The 23,134-nt window shown below is 41.4% G+C and overlaps 1 long non-coding RNA gene across 1 annotated transcript; it reads left to right on the top strand.

Moving 5' to 3' along the window:
• The first annotated feature begins 264 nt into the window (after window positions 1-264).
• On the top strand, window positions 265-12,892 carry LOC138161429 (uncharacterized). The gene is made up of 3 exons (XR_011168352.1): window positions 265-722; window positions 11,848-12,018; window positions 12,302-12,892. It is a non-coding gene; the product is annotated as an uncharacterized lncRNA (long non-coding RNA).
• The last annotated feature ends 10,242 nt before the right edge of the window (window positions 12,893-23,134 follow it).

Below are 23,134 nucleotides of genomic sequence, written 5' to 3'. Positions count from 1 at the left end.
AGTGACTTACCCAGGGTCACACAGCAAGGAAGTGTCTAAGGCCAGATTTGAACTCAAGAAGATGAATCTTCCTGATTCCAGGTCTGGCATTCTATCCACCGTGCCACTGTGCCAGCCAGTTAGAGCCAGTGGTCAGATTAAAGTCTTTTGACCTCATATATTCTGTATAAAACTCCAATTTCCCTTTCAAAGATAGGATTGCTGAGACATATCATGAAGCCCATCACAGATGGAAGAATAGGATTAGCCCGTACAACCAGGCATCTGCCCAGACAGGCTTGCCTGCATTTTTCTCACTTTCACAGGATGTAGAGGCTAGGAATAAGGCAGCACGGACAGTGCCTCTTAAGAATCTGCTTAAAGTTTGATAGTCTTCCATATGCAACATTTTAGAAGAGTCACTGCTATGCAGGAGTGCATTCAGAAGATGGTGACTAGGAATCCAAAACAATGTAACTTACAGATACATTGAATGAACTGGAAATCTTCAATTTGGAGAGCAGGAGACTGTGTGGAAGACATGGCAGCTGTGTTCAAGTATCTGAAAGGCTGCCATGATAGAAGGGGATTAAGCTGATTCTGCTTGGCCAACTAGGAGAGTAGAACTAGGAGCAGTGACTGGGAGCTTCCAAGAGGAAAATTTTGTCTCAATCACACCGTGATGAATCACAGCTTTCAAGTTAGAAGAGACCATCTCATTAGAGGGGCTATCTAATCCAACTGTAAGTATATCCTAACAATCAGAAGTGCCCAAAGTGAAGTGATCGATCTTGATAGGGAGTGAGTTCCCCATCATTGGAAGTCTTCCAGCAAAGGCTGGATGACCAATTGGCAGGGATAATTAGACTAGTTGGATTATAAAATCCTCAGCTGGACTGTAAGCTCCCAAGGTCAGGAACTCTTTTTGATTTTGTCTTTTTTTTGTGCCTCACCTCTAGGTGGGCACACAGTCAGTTAACAAGCCGATGGGCCAGGACTGAGAAATTCTGGGTATTTGAAGAAAAATAAACTTAGGTACTTTGAAGTACATAATAAAATTTTGTAGTTACTTAATTACAAAGTAATTATAAACCAAGTAACTACTTTGTAGTTAATTAATAAATGTTTATAATTAATTGATGGAGTGACTGGGGCAGGGGGGATTCTTAGTAAGGTATAGCTGCCCATAAAGGTCTCTTCTGACTGAGTTTTCATAAATCCATGATCTTGAGATTTGCTTTTGCAATCATTCCTTTTCTCTTACTCCTCCATCTTCCCTCCTTCCATGTGCCTTCTCTCTATTTGAGACCTTTCCTTCTCTGTGGTGTCAGCCAGAGAGAACCACCAAGCACTAAAGGCTGCTGACTTAAGTCTCTGCTATCAGATGCCCAGATCATCTGACCGTGTCAGCTTGGCATTTGCAAACAGAGAATGGTTGGCACAACAACTCATTAGAGATGGGAGGGAAGGAGTCAGGGCTGTATTGTTGTCTGTACAGATTGTGCTGTGACCAAGTTCTTGTTCTCTGCCAAGGAAGTGAACAAGCTCTTGTCCCCATCTGTCTGGACTGAACGAGGTGCACCCACGGAAACTGGTTTCTAACCTTGCTTTGTATCTCCAGACTAGCCTGACCCCCTCTCATAAAGATTGTGCTCAACCCCCCTACAACACTACAGTCCCGTGTGATGCAGCCCTAGCTGATCCTGGTCCACAGGAGCTGCACCTGAAGCCCCATCCCTTCCCATCAGCTTAAATATGGGCCTATTTTGCTATTTCTCCCCATTTTCTTGGTTAGCCCAAGAAATACCATTAGGCTTGAATCCATGATTTCCTCCATCGGCGTCCTGTTTCAGTCATTCACAGAGGCCTGGATGGGACCCTGGGTTCTCAGAAGATGTACCAGAGAAACACAAACTTTGGCACAACAGTCTCACAATGTAGTTGGTACCAGCATTATTCATCCCATTTGACAGATGGGGAAACTGAGGCTTAGAGAGGCATAGTGACTCACCCAGGGTCCTACAGCCAGTAAGTATGAGAACTATTGGGATTCTCCCAATATTGTGAAGAGAGGGAATGTAACTTTATCAGGAAAGTTATAAGGAAAAAGTTACCCAGTTATGGTAGGATTGCATGCTATCCTGCCTACAGGCCGTGGAACAAGGTAAATGATTTCTCCACAAGGCCAGAAGTATATAGCAGGGCCAAAACCCATAACAGGTCAGAGAGAAGTCCCACACTCTGAGGATCCTTGTATATAGGCAGATAACAGCATTGAGTACTTTAGGCCCTGGGCAGATATAGAATTGATAGAAAGTAAATGACTTCTCAAGGTCTCCCAGCCAATAAATATCTGAAGCAGGATTGAAATCTAAGCCTTCTGGCCTTCAATTCCAACACGCTATGCACTATGCTGCTGAGGGAGAGGTCACTTTGGACTCCACAATGCATTGCATTTCCACTTTTAAATTGAAGCCATGAGAATCCCTCCTCTTTCAAACTCCTGACTGTGATACTTACAGACTCACCAGATGTCTTCTGTATGTAAATCAAAGGACTTAGATAAAAGTTCTTTGATGCCTGATTGAAGTATGACAGGGACCCTGTTTGCTCTAACCTCCGGCAGAATCTACTGAACAAAATACCTTTGTGCATAGACCCTGTCCACTCAAGAACCAGCCTAGCTAAGTTTGGTGGAGTTCTGTCATCAGATCTTGCAGCCAACTCATCAAATTTTCCACCAGGGTTGGTGAGATTACAGCCTACAATGGTAGAGGAAGAACCCATGCCAACTACATCAGGAAGTACTAAAGTGGTCTTGAGTATGTTGGTTACACAATGACCAGTCAAGTGCCAACAGTTAATTGTTAATAAGCAAATAATAGCTGGCTTTCTGTATCCTCCAGGAAAGACAAAATGGCCGGGAGTTTAGGGACAATTATGTTTCCAGGCAACATCTTTGACCAAAAGGGAGAAAATGGAGAGTTCCCAAAAAAGAGATTTCTAATTCAGAAGGAGTTGGGGGCCAGACAAGGCTTCATTCTTCCTCTGCTTAATAAATAGGAGCTCAACCTAGACAAGAAATGTAATCTGAGTGCAAGAGACAGATTTCTTATTTAGTCCAGGAAGAGAGGCTCAGAACATGGTTCAAAAGGGAGAGTATTAATTGGTTAGGGAAATCATAGAAACATCAAATTTTAGAATTGAGTATTATTGTTGTGGTGTTGTGGTAGTGGTGGTGGTGTCATTGTTTCAGTTGTGTCTGATTCTTCATGGCACAGATACAGGACTGGTTTACCATTTCCTTCTCCAGCTCATTTTACATATGAGGAAACTGAGGCAAACAGGGTGAAGTGACTTGCTCAGGATCACACAGCTACTAAGTGTCTGAGGCTGGATTTGAACTCAGGTCCTCCTGATTCCAAGGTCAGTGCTCTATCTACTGCATCACCAAGCTCCCCCAGAATTGGACATAGTAAGCCCTTAAACTAGATGACCTTGAAAGTTATTTAGTGGGGGTGCTAGGTGGCGCAGTAAGTAAAGCGCTGGCCCCAGAGTCAGGAGGACCAGAGTTAGGTTCCGGCCTCAGACACTTAACACACACACAAAAAAAACTAGCCGTGTAACCTTGGGGCAAGTTACTTAACCCCAATTGCCCTCCAAAAAGCAAAAAAGAAAATAAAAAGAAATAAAAAGAAAAAAGAGAGTTATCTAGTCCAAAATTTTTATTTTATAGATGAAAATTGAGGTGCAGAGACATGTACCTCAATCATCAAGAAATGTCCGTGGTCACACAGCCAGTCGGTGACCTCAGATCTCCTTGCCCCCAGGGAAGTGTTCTTTCTACTATATTACAATGAGTAAAAATGGTTCCTGACCTGAGGATGAGATTGGAGAGAACTTCTATACTGAAAAGTTCCAGACTAATGTTATCTCCTAAACCGGTCAAAGCTGAACTCCAGACCCAGGACTTTGGTTCTTGAAATTATATACATATATATGTATATATTATATACGTTATATATTATTAAACATACTCAACATATACACAGTTTGTATTCTCTCATCTATTCCCTGACATCTTCCAGAGAAGGGTTTGTTTTCTAGTCTTTCTCTGTCTCCCCAGTCCATGATATGTAGTTAAGCACTTTATACAAGCTTGTGAGCTAAATGACTGATCCATAATCAAAGCTACTTCTGCCATAGTTAGGAAGACTGGCTTAGGAGAGAAAATTAGTGATAATCACTTAGTCTGAGGCAGTGGATGGTAGATAAACAGGAGTTCATTCTCAAAGGCTGTGACCACAAGGTAGGGTGGTAGGGCCTGAAGCCCTAGGGTGGTTCAGCCTAGTGGGGAAGGCTTTGCTGTCACAAACCCTTTAGACATAGGGATGGCACCCTCTTCCTGAAGGTCAGCTTTTTGAACAGTCATTTCTCCTAAGCAGTCCTCTGGTCTGCATTCAAAAGAATACCGAAGGCAGGGGTAAAGCATATTTTAGGTGAAGGGGAGGGAGCCAACCTTTGCTGTAGCTGCTTCTGTTCTCCCTCCACGGGGTTAAATTTTTCCCAGGTAGGCTCTGCATGTCAGGGAGGCTGGAGAGTTGTTTACAGTTTTGCAGGGGACTTCTCCGAAGGGGGCTTTGCTTGAAGGCCCAGATTCCTAGCTGTGACACTGTCTCACCGAGCTCCTTCAAGTCGTGTGATCACCAGCTAAGCCAGTGACATGTGGATGTACAAAAACTGACAAAGAGAATTTGCAGACATAAAGTGTGTATGAGGCAGGGGAGTCAGAAGAGTTTGTTGACTTAGCAGTGAAAGGCTAAACAGAATTCTCCAGCTGGTTTCCCTTCCTGTGTTGATAAAGTGAAGTTGAGTTGGGTTTATTATGACATGGCTCCTGTCTGCCTCCCAGACACTATCTAGTTTAATCATTAGACCTCAAGCTGTCCCAGCTGAAGACCAACTCTTTCTTTACCCTCTCCTCCTGGTGAATCTAAATCTGGTTAACTTGTAAAAGGTGTTTAGGGGAAAGGGGCAGGAGGAAGAGGTAGAAATAATGACTACATGAGGGGTGATGTATCTAAAAATGAAAGCTGCCCCATGCCCCCATAAAACCATCTTGGCAGCTGGGCTAAACCTGGTTTGGCTGAAGGTAACCAATGGACCTCAAACCTTCCAATGAGTTAAGGGAATGTCTACCCTTAGCAGGTGAAGAAGGTGAGGAAGAGAAGACTTTGCTCCAGTGGCCATGAAGGCGGCTGAAGCAGGCTCTGTGAGCTCTTAGAGGTTGCATAGGCGTCAGAGAGGTTGGTTAGATCATCCTGGGCCATCACTAAGCCTCTTGGCTTTTGTCTTGCCATCGGACTTCGATTACTCTGGAGGGGAGAGTGAGGCTGATGGCTTTGTGCAACTCTGCCTCGCTTGAGTCCAATTCACATACAAGTCAAGACGTCAGCCCTCATGTCATGGGTCCTCTTTGAAAACGAAGGATGAGCAACAAACAAATCTCAAAATGAAAGAGACACCAGAAACCCACTAGGATGATAGAACGTGTGCCGGAGAGGGCCTTAGACATTATCTGTTCCAACCCCCTCATTTTACTGGCCCAGAAATAGTCAATAATTTGCCTGAGTTCATAAAGGTAGCAAGCCACAGAAAAAAGAATCTGAGCCCATGTCCCCCAAATCCAATATGCTTTCCACTATGCCAGATGCTCCTACTGTGGATTTCTGGACTTTCCTTGTTTCCTATTCACACCTTTGAATCCAGTCTATGTTAAGAAAGTAGGGGTGGGGGCAGCTAGGTGGCACAGTGAATAGAGGACTGGCCCTGGAGTCAGGAGGACCTGAGTTCAAATCCGGCCTCAGACACTTAACACACTTACTAGCCGTGTGACCTTGGGTAAGTCACTTAACCCCAATCGCTCTGCCTTCCCCCCTCCCAAAAGGAAAAAAAAAAAAAGAAAATAGGGGCAGGAAAACAGGTAAACAGTTTCTTAGACCTTGATTTCCAATGCAGTCATGGTCCAGTGGAAAGTGATGACGTCAGTTCAGATCTGGGCTATTCCATTGAGGACCTGTGGGACAAGTCACTTAAACTACAGGGCCTCAATCTCTTCATCTGTAAAATGGAATAGGTGAGCTTTAGGTTTCCTCTTGTCTCTTGAATTAGGATGCTATGATCACAGTTGGTCTCTGACATCCCTTTTAGCTCTGGATAGATGACTTAATAAGACTCATTTGGGAAGGCAGCTTTAATGAGGGCTGATAAGTCACCCCAAAGTTGCATCCATCCACACAGTTGTCATGCACCTGCGGCACAGTCTAGCCAGGCACAGATGAGTGATTCGGCCACCTGTGAAGCACCTTCAACCTCCTAGTGCAGGTGGGGGCTTTATCTCTTTTCTGATCTCAATCTCTTCAGTTATGGTAAGAACACAATTTTCTCCCTGTTGTTTAAATAGGGGAGTCCAGACAGGTGCCTGCAGGAGTAATAGTCATTATGTGGATAATGTGGTCGGCATCTGTTCACTGCAACTATCTTGAATCCCAATTTTCAAAGCGATTATTTTTGGTCATTCTCAACAAAGGCAGATATAGGAGATCTGGTGGCTGGTGTGGCCACAAAATTTCAATTGAAAGGTACTTTGTACTTGAGATGCAAAGAGAGAAGTTTCCCTTACCAAGAAAGATAAACTAGTACTTTTCAGTGTAACTTGAACATTTCTCAACCATTAGCCCCCACCCATTAACATGTATTCTATTGGCAATCAGAAAGGTTTGGTCCTTAGCATATAGTAGGTGTTTTAAAAAAAAAAATATTTGTTGGATTAGATTGTATTGGGCTAAAAAGTATATCTACAAGTCTCAAGCTAGAAATATAAAAGGGGTCATGGGGTCATGGGCGAGTTACAAGGTAGCCAGAAGGAATTGGAGTTAGAAAATTCCAGATAGTTCTGGGGTAAGAGAGTACAGGGGTAAGAGTGTAAGAGATCTGTTCTGGGGAAAACAGACTGCAGTGGGGTGAAAGCACAAGAGAACACTCAAGCAGAAGCAGCTAAGTGGCATAGTAGATAGAGTGCTGAACTTTGAGTCCAGAAGACCTGAGTTCTAATCTAGCCTCAAAAATTTTCTAGCTGTATAACCCTGGGTGAGCCATTTAACTTCTGTCAGCCCCAGTTATGTAAAAATGGAGATAATAATGCCACAAACCTGTTGAGAGTATAAAATGAAGTACTATTTGTAAAACACTTTGTGAATAAGTTCTATACAAATGTCAGTTATTATTACTAGTATTCAGATGTGTATTCCAAGAGACCTAATCAAACTATGAGGTCAGGCATCAGCAGAGGGATCATAAGGTAATGGTAGGGATACAAATCCCCATTCTAATTAATGTAAAGCCAGAAGGCCCAGACTTGTGGATTTATTCAATCAATCAATGAATCAATTAAAGATATAAAACAGGTTCAAGCATGTCTTTAATCAATCTGGATGGAATGAAGTGCTTTGATCATTAGGAGAAAGTCAATGACTCCACACAGGGAATGTTTTTTGATTGGTTAAAGAGAATCTGTCATGCACTGTGGGGTTATGTCAGAGGCAAATGAATTCAGAAGTTCAAGGTCCAGCAGTGAAGCAATCCAGCTCTGCGAGCATCTAGGCTCAAGATCACATTGAGGATGCAGACTCTTGTGCCTAGACAAGAAGGTAACAAGAGGGTGAGGACTTTGAGCCCCCTCTTCATAGATGAAGTGATGAATTTTGAGAGGTCAGAGAATCTGGAGTCTGGAGTCATCAGCACAGGCAGCAGTATCCACCAGGAACTGAGACACATACCCAAAACAAACTATACATACCAAGGAAAGAAAACGTCGGGACTCTACAAGGACACCAATCCTCAGAGCCAAGCACAAACATCTAAAGAGGACCTTCATGAGGACTCTATAAAGGAAATTGTGTGTTTATCCTTTAACCAAATGTCTTCTCTAAGTCTGAGACTACTCTATCCAAAGATTTTGTGAGTTTAAGACTATGTTTCCCTGGTTTGGGGGAATTCTTTTGTAATTATTATGCTTGTTATACTTTTTCAGTAAATATCCCTTTTATAAAAGCTGACTGATATCAACTGGCTGATCAGTTTTGGAGAGCACACCAGATAGGGACTCCTGAGTGACAGTGCTAGAAAACAGCCCTCAGAATTATCCTTAGAACCTGAAGGGAAGTAGTGAGCTGCCTTCTGGGTGTGTGCCAGTGAAAATAGGAGTCAGGGAATTAGCTGGGAGAGGGTCCTACAATGGGATCATAAGATATTATGTATGATAATATTAAAAACAATGATAACTGGCATTTATATCGTGCCTACTATGTTTCAGGCATTGTGCCAAGTAAGCACTCTACAAACACTAGCTCATTTGATCTTCACAATATCCCTGGGAGACAGGTGCTATTATTATTCCCATTTTACAGTTGAAGACACTCAGGCAAACAGAGACTGACTTGCCCAGAGTTATACAGCTAGCAAGTGTCTGTGACTGGATTTGAACTCAGCTCTTCCTGACTCCAAGCCCAGTCCTCTATCCACTGCACTCCCTTAGAGTTCATATAATCCATCTCTCATTTTACATATGAGGAAATTGAGGTCCAGAGAGAAAGTGACCTGTCTAAAGTTACATGAATTGCAAGGGAGATTTGAATCCAGGTCCTCTGACTCCATTCCTTCCCTTGTATCACACTTCCTCTCCATGGAGTCACAACTATTAGCACCAGCAGTGGGATGGCTTCCCCTTCAGCATGGCTGCAATCACCATTGGTGCTGCTGAGTTCCAGCTGTGTGCTGAGTCAGCCATGGTTTGATGGTGTTCCAATGGTCTGTGGCTCAGCACTGCCTGCCATGAAGCAAAGGCAGGTGAATGGCCATGATCAGCACAGTATTCCAACATAAAAACCATCAGCAAAAGATAGGAAGGGTTTGACATGTCAAACTGTCTTCTTCACAGCTCTGCCCCCCATCCCCCACTTATGTCCTTCCTTTGCTCCTGACCAGGTTGTTTTGGTCTTTTTCCTGAATGAATATGCTTGCAAGGCAACTGCTTACAATTCCTAGTGCATAGAAAGCGGTTATTACACGCTCGTGAATGGGTTGATTGCCTCTTGGCTGCACCCAGGCTATAGAGCCTGCTCATTTGAACATCTCTCATAGGACCTTGCTACCTCTGGTCCATAATGTTTACACTTTGGCTCAGGCCCCTGCTCAGTCTCCAGACTTGGCTGTTGCCTGGACCTCCCCTCCCCCATACTTCCATCCCCTGCCCAAAGCATGTGACTCAGCTCTGTGTCTGTCCCCCTTCCACCATCATATGGGAAGGCCAGGTAGCCATAGAAAACTTTGGACAATCTCCCCAGATTTTCTCCCTTCCAGTCTTTAAAATCTAATGTGATTGTATTCAATTCCATTCAACAAGTATTGATTTAATAGTATCCGAGGCATTGGGAACACCTAGACAAAAATGAAACAACCCACACTCTCAGGGAGCTTCACATTAGGGGTGGGGTGGGGAGTAGGGATTGGGAATTCTGTCCCATCCTCTCTTGAGTAGGTGAAGTTCAATTAGGAGGGAAGGGAAGATTGGTCAGAGAGTGACAGTGGTGAATATCAGATAAGGTATTTCGACATTGATGGGACCTTAAAGATCATTTAGTCCAATAGTACTTAACATTTTTTGTATCATGGACACCTTTGATTATCTGGAGAAAGCCCATAGACCCCTTCTCAGAATGTTCACAAATGTATAAAATGCATAGAATTAGAAAAGACATCAATTATATTGAAATAAAGATTTGGTCTTTTCCCCATCCTAGTCCAAGACCCCCTGAAAACTGTCTGAGGACTCCAGCTTGAGAATACCTGATGTAGTCTAATGCCTTCATTTTACAAGGAAACAAGACTGTTGGGTGACTTGCCCAAAGTAAGTCAAGCAGGTAATAAATGGCAGATGTAGGATTTGAACCCAAGCCTTTTGCTCCTAAATTCAGTAATCTTTCCACTATCTCATACTAGTCTAATTGGAAAGAATGAGAAATTTTCCCAGGACTGCAGCTCACAAAAAGGTTTGAGATTCTTTGGGGATTGTGAACACACCAGATCTTAAAAAAAAAACTCCATATCTCACACACACACACACACACACACACACACACACACACACACACACACACACCTTCTAGAGTATTACAAAGATTCCAGAAGGAAAAGAATGACCACAGGTTCAGACACTAGGGATACTAGCTTAAGTGGTCCCATGCATCCAAATGACCCCTATCATTGGTCCTGCATTGAAAGTCCTTCAATTACCCTCCTGTAGCCTCTGGGGTCCTTTCTAGCTATCAAGCTATGATCCCATTGTGAACCCCATGTAATGGTTCATCAGTATGATTCCAGTTTCAAGTTTTAGGCACAATTCCTCAGAGTCTCAGGCTGGATGAAGAAGTTAGTCTGGTGGGTCTGTGGCTGTGTGCTGAGCTGTCAGATGTCAGAAGAGTTCCTTGACTGATTCGGGCTAGTTCAAGGCACTGATAAAGTTGTCCTTTCACCTCCACTCATTTTAACCTCACCTATCTGAGACTGATAAACTTAATCTATAGTTGAGTGAGACTTGAGAGGAAAAAGGAAAACATGGTCTCTGGATTTAGTCGCAATGAAATGAACCAGGTGACTAAGATGAAAAATGTTCAGCCCTCCCAGGGGGCAGACATGCTGTACTCAATTTCATTCTCAATTGGTTTTCTAAAGGACAAGAAGTGTTCATCATTGGATGGTATGGTCTAGGGTTATAGCTGTAGAGACCTTAGGCCCCTCTTGGTCAAGAGGTTTTTAAACTGCAGTCCACGAACTTGTCCTTTTAAAGAAACATTTCGATAACTGTATTTCAATATAATTGGTTTCCTTTGTAAGCTGGTGTATTTCATTTGATGCTTTTATAGACATTATTGTGAGGGGTCCATAGGCTTCCCCAGACTGCCCAAAGGGAACATACACAAAAAAGGTTAAGAATTCCTGGCTTAACCCAATCCTTTAATTCTACAAATGAGGGAACAGAGGCCTACAGAAGTCATTTGATTTGTCCCAGGTCCCACAAGGAGTAACAGAACAAGGTCCTCTCCAGGCAAATGTCTAGATCATGTCCCAGAAGCTTCTTCACCCTAAAAGCTCGCTTCTGCTCTGGAATTCACTCAGTGATAGTACCCTCCACCCCTCCACCTTCCACACTTGCCCTCTGATTGCATGGCTCCTCCATTTGGGGGGGGGGGGGAACCATTCATTCTACTCTAGGCTATACTCTGGACTTACTTGAGGACAGTCAGGAACCATCAGAACCTTTCAGCTTCTGATTATGTGTGTTTTCCCTCCCCTAAAGTGTAAGCGTCTCAAGGGCAGGGATTTTCTCTTTCCACACAATTTTGTTGTTATTGTCATTTCAGTCATGTCTGACTCTTCATGATGCCATTTAAGATTTTCTTGGCAGAGATATTGGAGTGGTTTGCCATTTCCTTCTCCAGCTCATTTTACAGATGATGAAACTGAGGCAAACAAGGTTAAGTGACTTGCCCAGGGTCACACAGCTAGTAAGTGTCTGAGGTTGGATTGGAACTCAGGTCTTCCTGACTATAGGCACAGCATGCCACCACCTAGCTTCTCCTGAGCATTTCTATACAATGCCTGGTACTTAAGAAGGGCACAATGCTTGTTGACTAACTGACAAGTCTTCTACTCAAGTTTTGGTGTTTTTTTTCCCCCTAGATATTCCTACTCCCTTAAAATGTTGTATGACCCATAGAACACCATTTCATTACTCCTCCCTCGATGCAGATTCCAGTCCAATATCACCTTCTCCATCTTGAGCATTATTATCAAAGAATTACAGCATTAGAACTGGAAGGAAAAATAAAGATCGTTTTCTCCAGCTGCCTCGTTTTCAAGACAAGGAAGCCATGGCTCGGAGTTTAAGCCCACTGCTCCAGGTGACACGGGTGCAAACAGGTGAGTCAGTGCTGTGGCATACCAAATGGAACAGCGTGATGGCATGACCTCTTCCCCACTTTTCTGCTCTTTCTTGCAGTTCTTCCCCCATTAGAATGTAAGCTCCTTGAGGGCAGGGTCCGTCTTTTTGCTTGCTCTACTTTTTTTGTTGGAGAAGAAATAACAAAACCTGTCCCCTTCCCCTCAGCCAAGAGGTGAGGGAAAGGAGAGAATATTAATGCAGATTTTGAGGAATAGTCGCTGTATCCGTTGATTTTGTTTAACTATTTTTCTTTGTTACAAGGAGTTCAACTGGGGCTGGAACATGACTGTGGTTTTATCTAGAAGTGAGGTGTATGGGATGTTCCAGGAGGACGGAACCTCTGCTGGGAAGGCTGATCATCCACCTGGCGCTCAAGCATCTCACCTGGCACTCCAGAAAGCTGTAGCATGTACACAGGGGCCACACCCTGGGAAAAGTGTCTGTCTTGGCAAAAAAACAAAAGCGAAAAACTAATAGGCCTCAAACTACATCCCAGGCCATTGCCCTTTGTCTTGGCTTTTCTCCTGTCACTGGACTTTGATGACTCTGGAAGAGAGAATGAGTCTGACGACTTTGTACTATTCTTCCTCACTTAAATCCAATTCATGTTCAAGTCAAGACATCACCTGTGATGTCATTGGTCCTCTTCGAAAAAGGACAAAATAAAATTCATTTTTAACTGTAGCAGCCAGGTGGTGCAGTGAATGCTGGGCCTGGAGTTAGGAAGACCTGAGTTCAAATCCAACCTCAAACACTTACTAATTGTGTAATCCTTGGAAAGTCATTCAACTCTGTGTTCCTTAGTTTCCTCATCTGTAAAATGAGCTGGAGATGTAAATGACCAACCACTCCAATATCTCTGCCAAGAAAACCCTAAACGGGTTCAGACACAACTGAACAACAACCACAAAAATAGCTGATAATGATTTCTTCCTGAGACCAAATGATCAATGACAGGAGGTAAATGGCAGATAACAGAGAAAAAGAGGTGTGAGGTTTAAAGTATGATTGTCTACACTCTGTACCCTTTTATGAAGGAAGTGTTAAGTTCCTCTAAGACAGTAGCTATACATCGGCTCTAATTTGGGTGGCCCTTTAAAAATCAATACACATCCTCAGGGAGTAGACAAGGCAGTAGAAGGTTCGAAAGACTATGAGTTTTTTGAATTAAGAAGAGGACGGGCTAGGGCAGAAGGGTCCAGACCAGGGGTGGGGAACCTGCCGCCTCAAGGCCACACATGGCCCTCTGGGTCCTCAAGTCTGGCACTTTGGCTGAGTCCAGGAGGCTGCAGCCGAGAGCATGTCCTGCCAGTTGTGGCACAAGATAAAAGGAGTTTTGTGAGTTGAGAGTTAGCCCCGGACACTGGGAATTGAACAAAACAGGCCTGGGGGCCCAGATGAGCAGCCTGGGCAGTAGAGACGCTGCACCCAAGGGGGAGAGCATGAGGACACCACAAGAGTTTGAAAGACATCGACTCAGATAGGTGAAGGGAAACAGCTAGTGAGAATCATCGGTGGGATGCTGAAGATCCGGACTGATCTGCGGGTCTAAGAGAGAAAGGGAAGCATCTCTTCCTTCCCCAATAAGGGACCCTTAATCAGTAGTCCTTTAGCATACACACACAAATTAGAAACATGAAAGGGGTTATAGACACACATAATAGATGTGTATGGGGAGAGAGTGGGAGTTGGGTATTCACCAGATCCTTCTAATTATTGGCCTCCCTGACAGCTGATGAGAATAGTACAGGCAGGCAGGACCATAATCAGGAATTCTTTCACCTAGGGCAAAAACAGTTGAATAATTGTGTGCTGTGTGTGTGTGTGTGTGTGTGTGTGTGTGTGTGTTGGGGGTAGGGGGCACGGAGAAGGCAGCAATGCAGAAAACAGGGCAGATTGTGAGATAGTATACACAGTGCCTAGCACACAGTAGGTGCTTAATATATTCTTGTTACCTTCCAACCTTTGCATCAGAAGACAGAGTGCCCCCTCCCCCCAGAGAATCCAGCAAGTGCCTCCAAAAAAGGAAAAAGAGAATTTGGGAATTAATGGAAAAGGAAGACTCTAGGAGAGATGATTGAATTCCTGGAGTTTCAGCCCAAAGGACTGAAGAGGATGGGAATCAGCAAATAATGCACAGAGACAGAGGTCACCATGGAAGGAAAACCACAGTGTTCTCTGGAGCAAAGCTCTATTTGCCCCTACACTTGATCTAACTAATTAAGGTCTTTAAGGAGCTCATATTCAACCTTACTTGGATTTCTAAGCACTCTAACTATCAAAAATGTTGACCAGAATATGTTTGCAGTAAAGTTCAGCTGGAAAATAATGCAATATATAATCATAAAGATTAATCAACAATAAATGTGTGAGATTAGATCGGCATTGTTTTCCATAATGGGCACATACAAGGCTCCCCAAGAAGGTAAGAGACATGCTCTTATAAAAGTTTGTGGTTGTCTGAGTTGGGCTTTTTTTTTTTAATGTCAGTGATTCACTCATACCTGACACATGGCAAAAAGTCTGTCTTCTTGAGGTTGGACAGAAACTGGGATGCCAAGAAAGCATCATCATCAGGCTTCTTGAGGAGTGCTGGCTCCTTCCAAGACAGTAAATAAGAATGAACAATGGCTAGAACCTTGACTTTCAACACAATAAACATCTTCTCAATCAAGCCCTTCCTATTACACATGAGAAAAAAGCATTGGACTCCGAAGAGGTGTAATCCATAGCCAGTTGGGACCAAAGCACTACTTCCATTCTGGATGTCTAGAAAAATTAATAATATGTCCAATAAAGGGGAGTGAAAAGGAGATAGGATTTGGGATAAGAGGACATGAGTTCAAATTCCAGTAAAGTGTGAGAAGATTGGAAAGGTAGAAAGAGAGCAGGTTGGAAAAAACTGTAAATGCTGACCAAGGTTTTCATATTTAACCCTAGAAGCAGAAGAGAACTGCTAAATTTACTGAACAGTGTTCTAGCAACATTAATATCTCTAAAGGCTTTTATCATCTAAGTGGAAATAAAACAGGTCAATGAATTAGACATCCAAGTTTATAAAAAAACAACTAGAAAAGGAACAAATCAAAAAACTCTATATAGGGGCAGCTAGGTGGCACAGTGAATAGAGCACCAGCCCTGGAGTCAGGAGGACCTGAGTTCAAATCCAGCTAGTCACAAAACTAGCCGTGTGGTCTTGGGCAAGTCACTTAACGCCAATTGCCCTGCTTTCTCCCTCCAAAAGGCAAAACAAAAACTAAACAAAACAAAACAAAAGCTCTATGTAAATCCTCAAATAGAAATTCTGAAAAGAAAAAGAGATAAATAAAATTGAGCGCAAAAGCAGTCATTCTCAAACCATTAAATTAATAAATAAAACTGGGAGCTTTTTTAAATGGATAAACTATTAGCTAATTAGATTTTTTTAAGAGGGGGGAAAATGAAATTGCCAAACTTAAAAATAAAAAGGACACTGCACAACAAATGAACAGAGAATAAAGAAAATTATCAGAAACTATTTTCCCAATTATATGCCAATAAAACTGATAAATGAAATGGATTTTCCCTTTGCTAATATTTACCCCCCAAACTGCAGATTAACAGAACAAGAAATAGAGAATTCAAATAACTTCATCTCAGAAAATGAAATTAAACAAAGCATAAATTAGGTCCCAAAGAAAAGAAAACAACCTGGGACCAAGATAGAATTATAATTTAATTCTACTAAGCATTAGAAAGAAACATCAATACCAATATTATATAAACTGTTTGGGAAAATAGGAAAAAAAAGACAAGATGGATCCTACCAAATTCTTTCTATGAAATGTGATATTGATTCCTAAATGATAAAGATAAAGAAAAGAAAGAAAATAGATCAATAACTAGGTGGCACAGTGGATAGAGCGCTGGACCTGGAATTAGGAAGACCTGAGTTCAAATTTGGCCTCAGACACTTCCTAGGTGTGATGCTGGGCCAATCACTTAACCTTCTTTGACTCAAGTTTCTTCATCTGTAAAATAAGTTAGAGAAAGAAATGGCAAACCACAAATATGATCATGAGGAATCAGATGCAATTGGCCAACAACAAAATTATAGAGAGGCTACAGCAACATATTTAAAAGTTGCTATGGTCGAGTTGTTTTTATATAGGAGTGCAAGTTTGGTTCAATATCAGGAAAACTGTAAATATGATGGACTATATTAATAACAAACATTTTCAAGATGATTGATTATACTGATAGATATAGAAAAACTTTTGGCAAAACACCACTTAAAGCATTGGAACAAATAGACTTCTTCTTAATATGACAAATGGTATGTGTCTTTTTAAAAGACCCATCATTATATGTAATAGAGAAATAATACATGCTTTTCTAATAAGATCAGAAGTAATGCAAGGAGGTTCATTATTAGCACTATTATGCGATAACGCTCTAGAATTGCTAGCTATAATGATGATAAGAAAAAGAAATTGAAAGTATAGGCAAAGAGGACACAAAATTATTGCTTTTTTATGCAATGGTCTGGGAGTTCCTAGAGAATAACCTACAAGTTGATTAATTAACAACTTCAGCAAAGCAGCAAGATATAAAATAAAGCTATACAAAAACTAAGCCTTTCTACATATTATCAACAAAAACCAGAAAAAAGTAACAGAAGGAGAAATTCCTTTCAAAATAGCTAAAATAACTATAAAATTTTAGGTATTGTATTTATCATGACACAGGAATCATGAATATAACTACAAAACACTCTTTGCACAAATACAAAACTAAATAATTGAAGATATGTTAATTGCTAGAATTTCGGTCATGCTAGTATAATAAAAATGACAATACTACCTAAATTAATTTACTTACTCAGTACCACACCAATCAAACTACCAAGTACACTACTTTATAGGGCTATAAAATATAGCAAAAGTCATGCAGAGGAACAAAAGGTAAGTGAAAAAATGTGGGAATGAAAAAAGCCAGAATACCATATCTCAAATTATACTAAATAATCAATAACCATCAAAATTATTTGATGCTGATTGAAAAATAGAATAATTATCAGTGGAACAGATTAATTCCAGAAGATACAGAAGAAAATAAGTATAGGAAAATAGAGTGTGATAAACCCAGACTTCACTAAACTACTGGGGTAAGGACCCATATTTGACAAAAATTGGGAAAAACTAGAAAACTGTCTGACAGAAATTAAACTTAGATCATTATCTCATGCCATAGAACATAATGAGTTCTAAATAGACATAAGCACTAGATATAAGAGGTTGCAAGTTAAGCAAATTAGAGGAAAATGAAAGATGTCTTTCACAACAATGCCTAAGTAGAGAGTTCTTGACCAAACCAAGGATAGAGATCCCAAAATAGAAAATGAACATTTTTGACATAAATGTAAAAGCTTTGACACAAACAAAATCAAGGCAGTTAAAATTGGAAGGAAAACAATTAGCTGGGGAATTAATGTATAGCAAATTTCTCTGATCAAGGTCTGATATCTAAGATATATAGGGAACTGATTCAAATATAGAAGAACAAGAACCATTACCCCAAATAGGTAAATGGTCAAAGAATATAAGCAGACAGTTCTCAAAAAAATAAAAACTGAGCTACTTGCCAACAGCCATATGAAAAATGCTCCAAATCACTAATAATAGGAGAAATGTAAATGAAAATGATTCTGAAGTTACTTAAACAGTATTCAAACAACATTTATTAAATGCTTACTATGTTCCTGAAATTCTACCTCATACCCATCAGATGGACACATAAAGGGGAAAACTGGAACTTGCTGAAAGGGAGGTAGGTAACTAACATTTACTAGTGCTTACTGTGTGTTAAGTGCCTCACAATGATAATTACATTTGATCCTCTCAACCCTGGGAGGAAGGCATTATTGTTATCTTCATTTTAGTATTGAGGAAACAGAGGTTGAGAGATATTAAGTGACTGCTCACGGTCAAGGAGCTAGGAGGTATCTGAGGCTAGATTTGAACTCAGGTCTTCCTGACTCCAGACATGGTGCTCTCCCCATTGTACCACCTAGCTGTCCCCATTAGTATAGAAACATTAATGCATTGTTGGTGGAGCTGTGAATTTGTCCAGCCATTATGGTTAGAAATTTGGAACTGTCCTTCGACAGTCACTAACATGTGCATACCCTTTGAATCAGTGATACCTCTGCTAAGCACATACCTTTTAGCATATAATAAAATAAAGATAATATAATATGATATAGTATAGTATAATATAACATAATAATGATATAATATAACATAACATAATGTAATGTAATATAGTATAATATAACATGATAGGATAGGATATATAAAATAAAGAGGGAAAGGGCCCATATATACAAAAATATTCATGTAACATTTTTGTTATTTTGTTGACCTAGAAAATCTGAGGGTAACCATAAATTACAAAGTAGATGAACAAATGTGGTATATAAATATAATGGGATATTATCACACCATAAGAAATTATGAAAATGATGGATTAAGAGAGCTGGGAAAACTTGCATGAACCAATGCAAAATTAATTGAATAAAACCAGGAGAACAATTAATGCAGTGACCATGACATTGCAAGGAAAAGCATCTTTGAAATACGTAAGGGCTAGTCAATACAATGACCAGCTCCAGGAGACTGATGATGATGTAGGCTTCCTTCCTCTCAGTGGAAAAGTTATGAGGCATCAGGTGAAGCCTACATTTTTAAATGTGACCAGTAAGTACATAAAGTTCTCAAGTCATAGTCTGCCAGCCTCTGGGATCCAAGCTGAGAGGGAGACACTGAGAAGCAGGACATCTTTAGAATTGTGTTAAATTTGTTACCTTTTTTTTTAATATTAGGTGTAATAGAGATTCAAAGTGCCATATGCGGTTCTTTTTTTCTGTTCTTCACCTACAGCAATGTTTATCTTTGTTGATGTTTGTCTAGTTCAGAATAACAAAGAATAGATAAATTTTAAAAGGAAAAGAAACAAAATGGTGACGCAGAGAATATAATTCTCTGAAGGAAATACCAGCCTCCATTCGAATACCCATGTCTATAAATGTTGCCATATCTTGAATGATTTTTCTTTAATCTCCAGATCTGAACATGATGGCCCTGAGGTTGGAGTTTCTATAATTAGCAACATCAGAGTTTTGTTTGGGAGAATTTTTGTGGGTGGGGAGGTGAAGAAGTGGGAAGAAAAAAGGGGGGCCCCACCTAAATAGGAGAACTATTCTCCAGCAATGCTTTCTTTTGTAAGGAAAACATTTGCTCTGGCCACTGAGACAATCATTTCTGGGCTCAAAAACAGGAAGAAATTCACTAAACACTGAGCCGGCAGCAGCACAAAGAGATGGGGAAGCTTGCCAAGAATCAGGTCACATTCCTAACCGTGGGGAATAAGCCATGTCTAAGCCAAAGCAGTTCCTGGAGCAGCCGGACCACTTGTACCATTAAACTAGGCCAGACAAATGCCCCCTGGATACCTGTTGCTGAAGACAGCAGGGCACTGGGGACTATCTTCTCTCTGCTAAGCTTCCCAAGCTGAAAGACATTATGGAAGCAGGTGAGGCCCATTCAGATGAAGTTTGTCCTGGGCCCCCAGTAATATACTGCCTTTTTTTTTTCAGGACTATAGACTATAGTTCATGATGTGTAAACCAGCCACTAGAACCCACCAGCTCTGCCCCTGTCCCCCCAAATCCAATATACTCCTGCCTGGAGCTATTCAAAATGAACCTTCCTTTTGTGCTTCATTTTATTTCATAGTATTTAATGAGCCTAAAGATTTATTGTGGGCATTCAGAGCAGGGTGACTGCCAGGAAATATGATCATAAGTTTATAATTAAGGGGAGTAGTGGGTATAGGTGTAGGCAAGGGAACACAGCTAATGGAAGAATTGAAAATATGTTAAGAGGATGCACCAGTTTGAGCCATTGGGTGTTCTATCAACAGGCATGATCATCAGGGTTGGAAGAGACCTCCGAGGCCCAGCCCAGGTCTGAACTGGAATCTCTTCATTATTCCCAACACATCATCATCCACCCTCCATTTGAAGACCGAAGGCAGCCCATGGCACTCTTGGAAGGTTCTAATTTTTAGGTCCCACACACAACATTCCACCTCCTACCTCCAGGGCCTTTGCCCTGTTCATCATCATGCCTGGAATGCTATCCCTCCTTACCTGTGTCACATGGTACTGCAGATTTCCTTCAAGATCTGCCTGCCTGGTCCTCCCAGATGCTAGAGCCTTCTCTCTAAGGTTATCTTGTGTGGTTGTCTCTGTGCATCTTCTCTGGATGTCTTCTATGCCTGGGATGCTCTCCCTCCTCTGTCCTGCCTACCAACCTCTAAATCCCAGCTAAACTCCCACCTTCCACAGGAAGCCTTCCCTCTCTTAATCATTTCCTATTTATTCTGTGTATAGCTTGCTTCATATATATTTGTTCGAATGTTATCTCCCCCATTAGGTTGTAAGCTCCTTGAGGGCAGGAACTATCTTTTGTCTCTTTTTGTATCCCTAGAGCTTAGAACAATGCCTAGCATATAGTAGGTGCTTAATAAATGTCTAGCGAAGGATTTGACTATGTCTTGTTGTATAAACCTAGAAATGTACATGTTGTCTCCCCGATTAGAATGGAAGCCCCTGGAGAACAAAGATTGTTTTGCTTTTGTCTTTGTATCCTTGGTTCTTGGCATATAGTAGGTGCTCAATAAATTCTTGCTGATTGATTTATTGGTTAGGAAATATTTTCTTTCTTTAAGTTGACATCCATCATTATTTAATTTCTACCCACTTGTTGTAGTTCTGCCCAAGGTAGGGTAGGTCATAATAAGGTTCCTTCTTTCCCGTGACAGTCTTTCAGATCCTTAAAGACTGTGGCTATGGTTCCTTTCAATCTTCTCTTTTCCAGAGCCAAACCTTTATGTTCCCACAACCAGTCCTCATACTGCATGATTTCAATTCCTCTCACCTTCTTTTTTCATCCTCTCTCTACATAAACCAGCATCTATCAGTGACTGTCTCAAAATGTGTTGCCCAAAACTCAAGACAGTTCTCCAGAAGTGGCCAGACAAAATGGGAGTTCCGCAGGATGGTCATCTCCTTTGTTGGGACGCTTAGACTGCCATTGAATTGACCTTTAGGTGGTGCGGCGGCTAGAGTGCTGGAATCAAGATGACCTGAGCTCAAATCTGGCCTCAGATACTTACTAGCTGTGTGACCTTGGGCAAGTCATGTAACTTCTGTTTGCCTCAGTTTCCTCAACCGTAAAATGGAGACAATAATAGCACCTACTTCACAGGGTTGTATAAGGATCAAATGAGATAATATTTGTAAAGCATTTAGTATACCTAGCACAAGCACTTAATCAATGCTTAGTCTCTTCTTCCATTCCTCCCTTCCCTTCTTTGCAGAGACACAGAAAGCAAATACAAATTCAGCACAAAGGAAAAAGTATTGGATTTGCAGTCAGAAAATATGGGTGGGGATCCTGGGTCTGTTGCTTACTTGTTCAGCTGTGAGCTCTCTGAGTTACCTCTCTGTGACTCAGTTCCCTCACCTATAAAGTGGAAAGAATAATGCTTGTTTGACTTACCCCCACAGGGGTGTCACAGGGCTTAAGTGAGATAATGGAAGCCAAGTGCCATATAAATGTCAGTCATCATTGTTATTTTGGCTACCATGTCTCATTATTGATTCATGTTGCTAATAATGCCTGACATTTATATAGTGCTTCTAAGTCTATAAAGAATCTCACACCCATTATTTCATTATATGCATTATTTATAGCAACTGTGAGGCAGTTATTACGGACATTGTTATCCCCATATTAAAGATGAGGACACTGAGGCAAAGAGAGGTTAAGTGGCTTGTTCATGACTATACAACTGGCGCCAGAAGCAGGATTTAAAACCAAGTCTTGCTGACTCCAAATCCAGCACCCTATCCCTTAGACAACACTGTCTCTTGACATACACTAAGACCTTGTAGATAGATTTTTTTTTCCTCATGAGCTATTTTCTGGTCTTTTCTCCTCCACTAGAAAATTCTCTTTCAAATTAAATTAGCCTAATCCAATCAATGAACAATAATATTTTTTTTTGTTTTTTATTGTCAGGTACACTTCTAAGTGCTAGGAATACAAAGAAAAACCCACAATGCCAAGGATCATAGACATAAGAGCTGAAAAGTACATTAGAAGCCAACTAGACCAACCTGCTCTTTTTACAAATGGAGAAACTAAGGTTCAGAGGAATTCAGTGACCTGCCTGAGTCAAACAGTAAGGATCTAAGGGAGTATATCCAATCCAATCCAATATATATTTATTAAATGCCTTCTTCTGGGGCAGCTAGGTGGCATAGTGGATAGAGCACCGGGTGTGAAATCAGGAAAACTCATCTTGTGAGTTCAGATCTGACCTCAGAAAAACTGTATGACCCTGGGCAAGTCACTTAACCCTGTTCACCTCAGTTTCCTCATCTGTCAAATGAGCTGAAGAAGGAAATGGCGAACCACTCCAGTATCTTTGGCAAGAAAACCCCAAATGGGGTCACAAAAGAATCAGACATGACTGAACAACAACAACAAAGTGCCTTCAATGTACCAGGCTGGGGATATAATTAATAAAAATAAAAGATTGCCTCTTCTTTCAAGGAGCTTAGAGTTTAATGGGGGGGGGGGGGGCGGCAGGGAAGAGACAAGACACAGCAGGGGGTAGAAGCAAGAAGACACCAGGGGGTACCCAGCCTAAAAACATCTCCTACTGTGGAGTTGAAACCTGGCAGAGTAGCAGAGAGAGAGTGGAGTGAGCCAGAAAGTCTAGTTTCTACCTTCTATAAAGGAAGGCATTGGGAGGAGTTTGGTACTCCACCCTCTAGTCATCCAATAAGAAGGGAGAGAAAGCTGATGGAGCTACCGTGTTTCCCCCATAATAAGACCTATCCCAAAAATAAGCCCTCCGCTTACTGTGTAAGATTCCTCTAAAATAAGCCCTCCCCCGAAAATAAGCCCTATTGAGATTGCTACTGTAGTGAAGGTGATCCCCTGCGCTACACACTACATTACGGTACCCTCTGTATGCACC

The sequence above is a fragment of the Petaurus breviceps genome, unplaced genomic scaffold (genome assembly GCF_028583685.1).
Source record: "Petaurus breviceps papuanus isolate PSGF00001 unplaced genomic scaffold, PetGlider_PUasm1.0 185, whole genome shotgun sequence".
NCBI classification, from domain to species: domain Eukaryota; kingdom Metazoa; phylum Chordata; class Mammalia; order Diprotodontia; family Petauridae; genus Petaurus; species Petaurus breviceps.
Note: the sequence above shows the minus strand (reverse complement) of the source record. Positions and strands in the feature narration are given on the sequence as shown.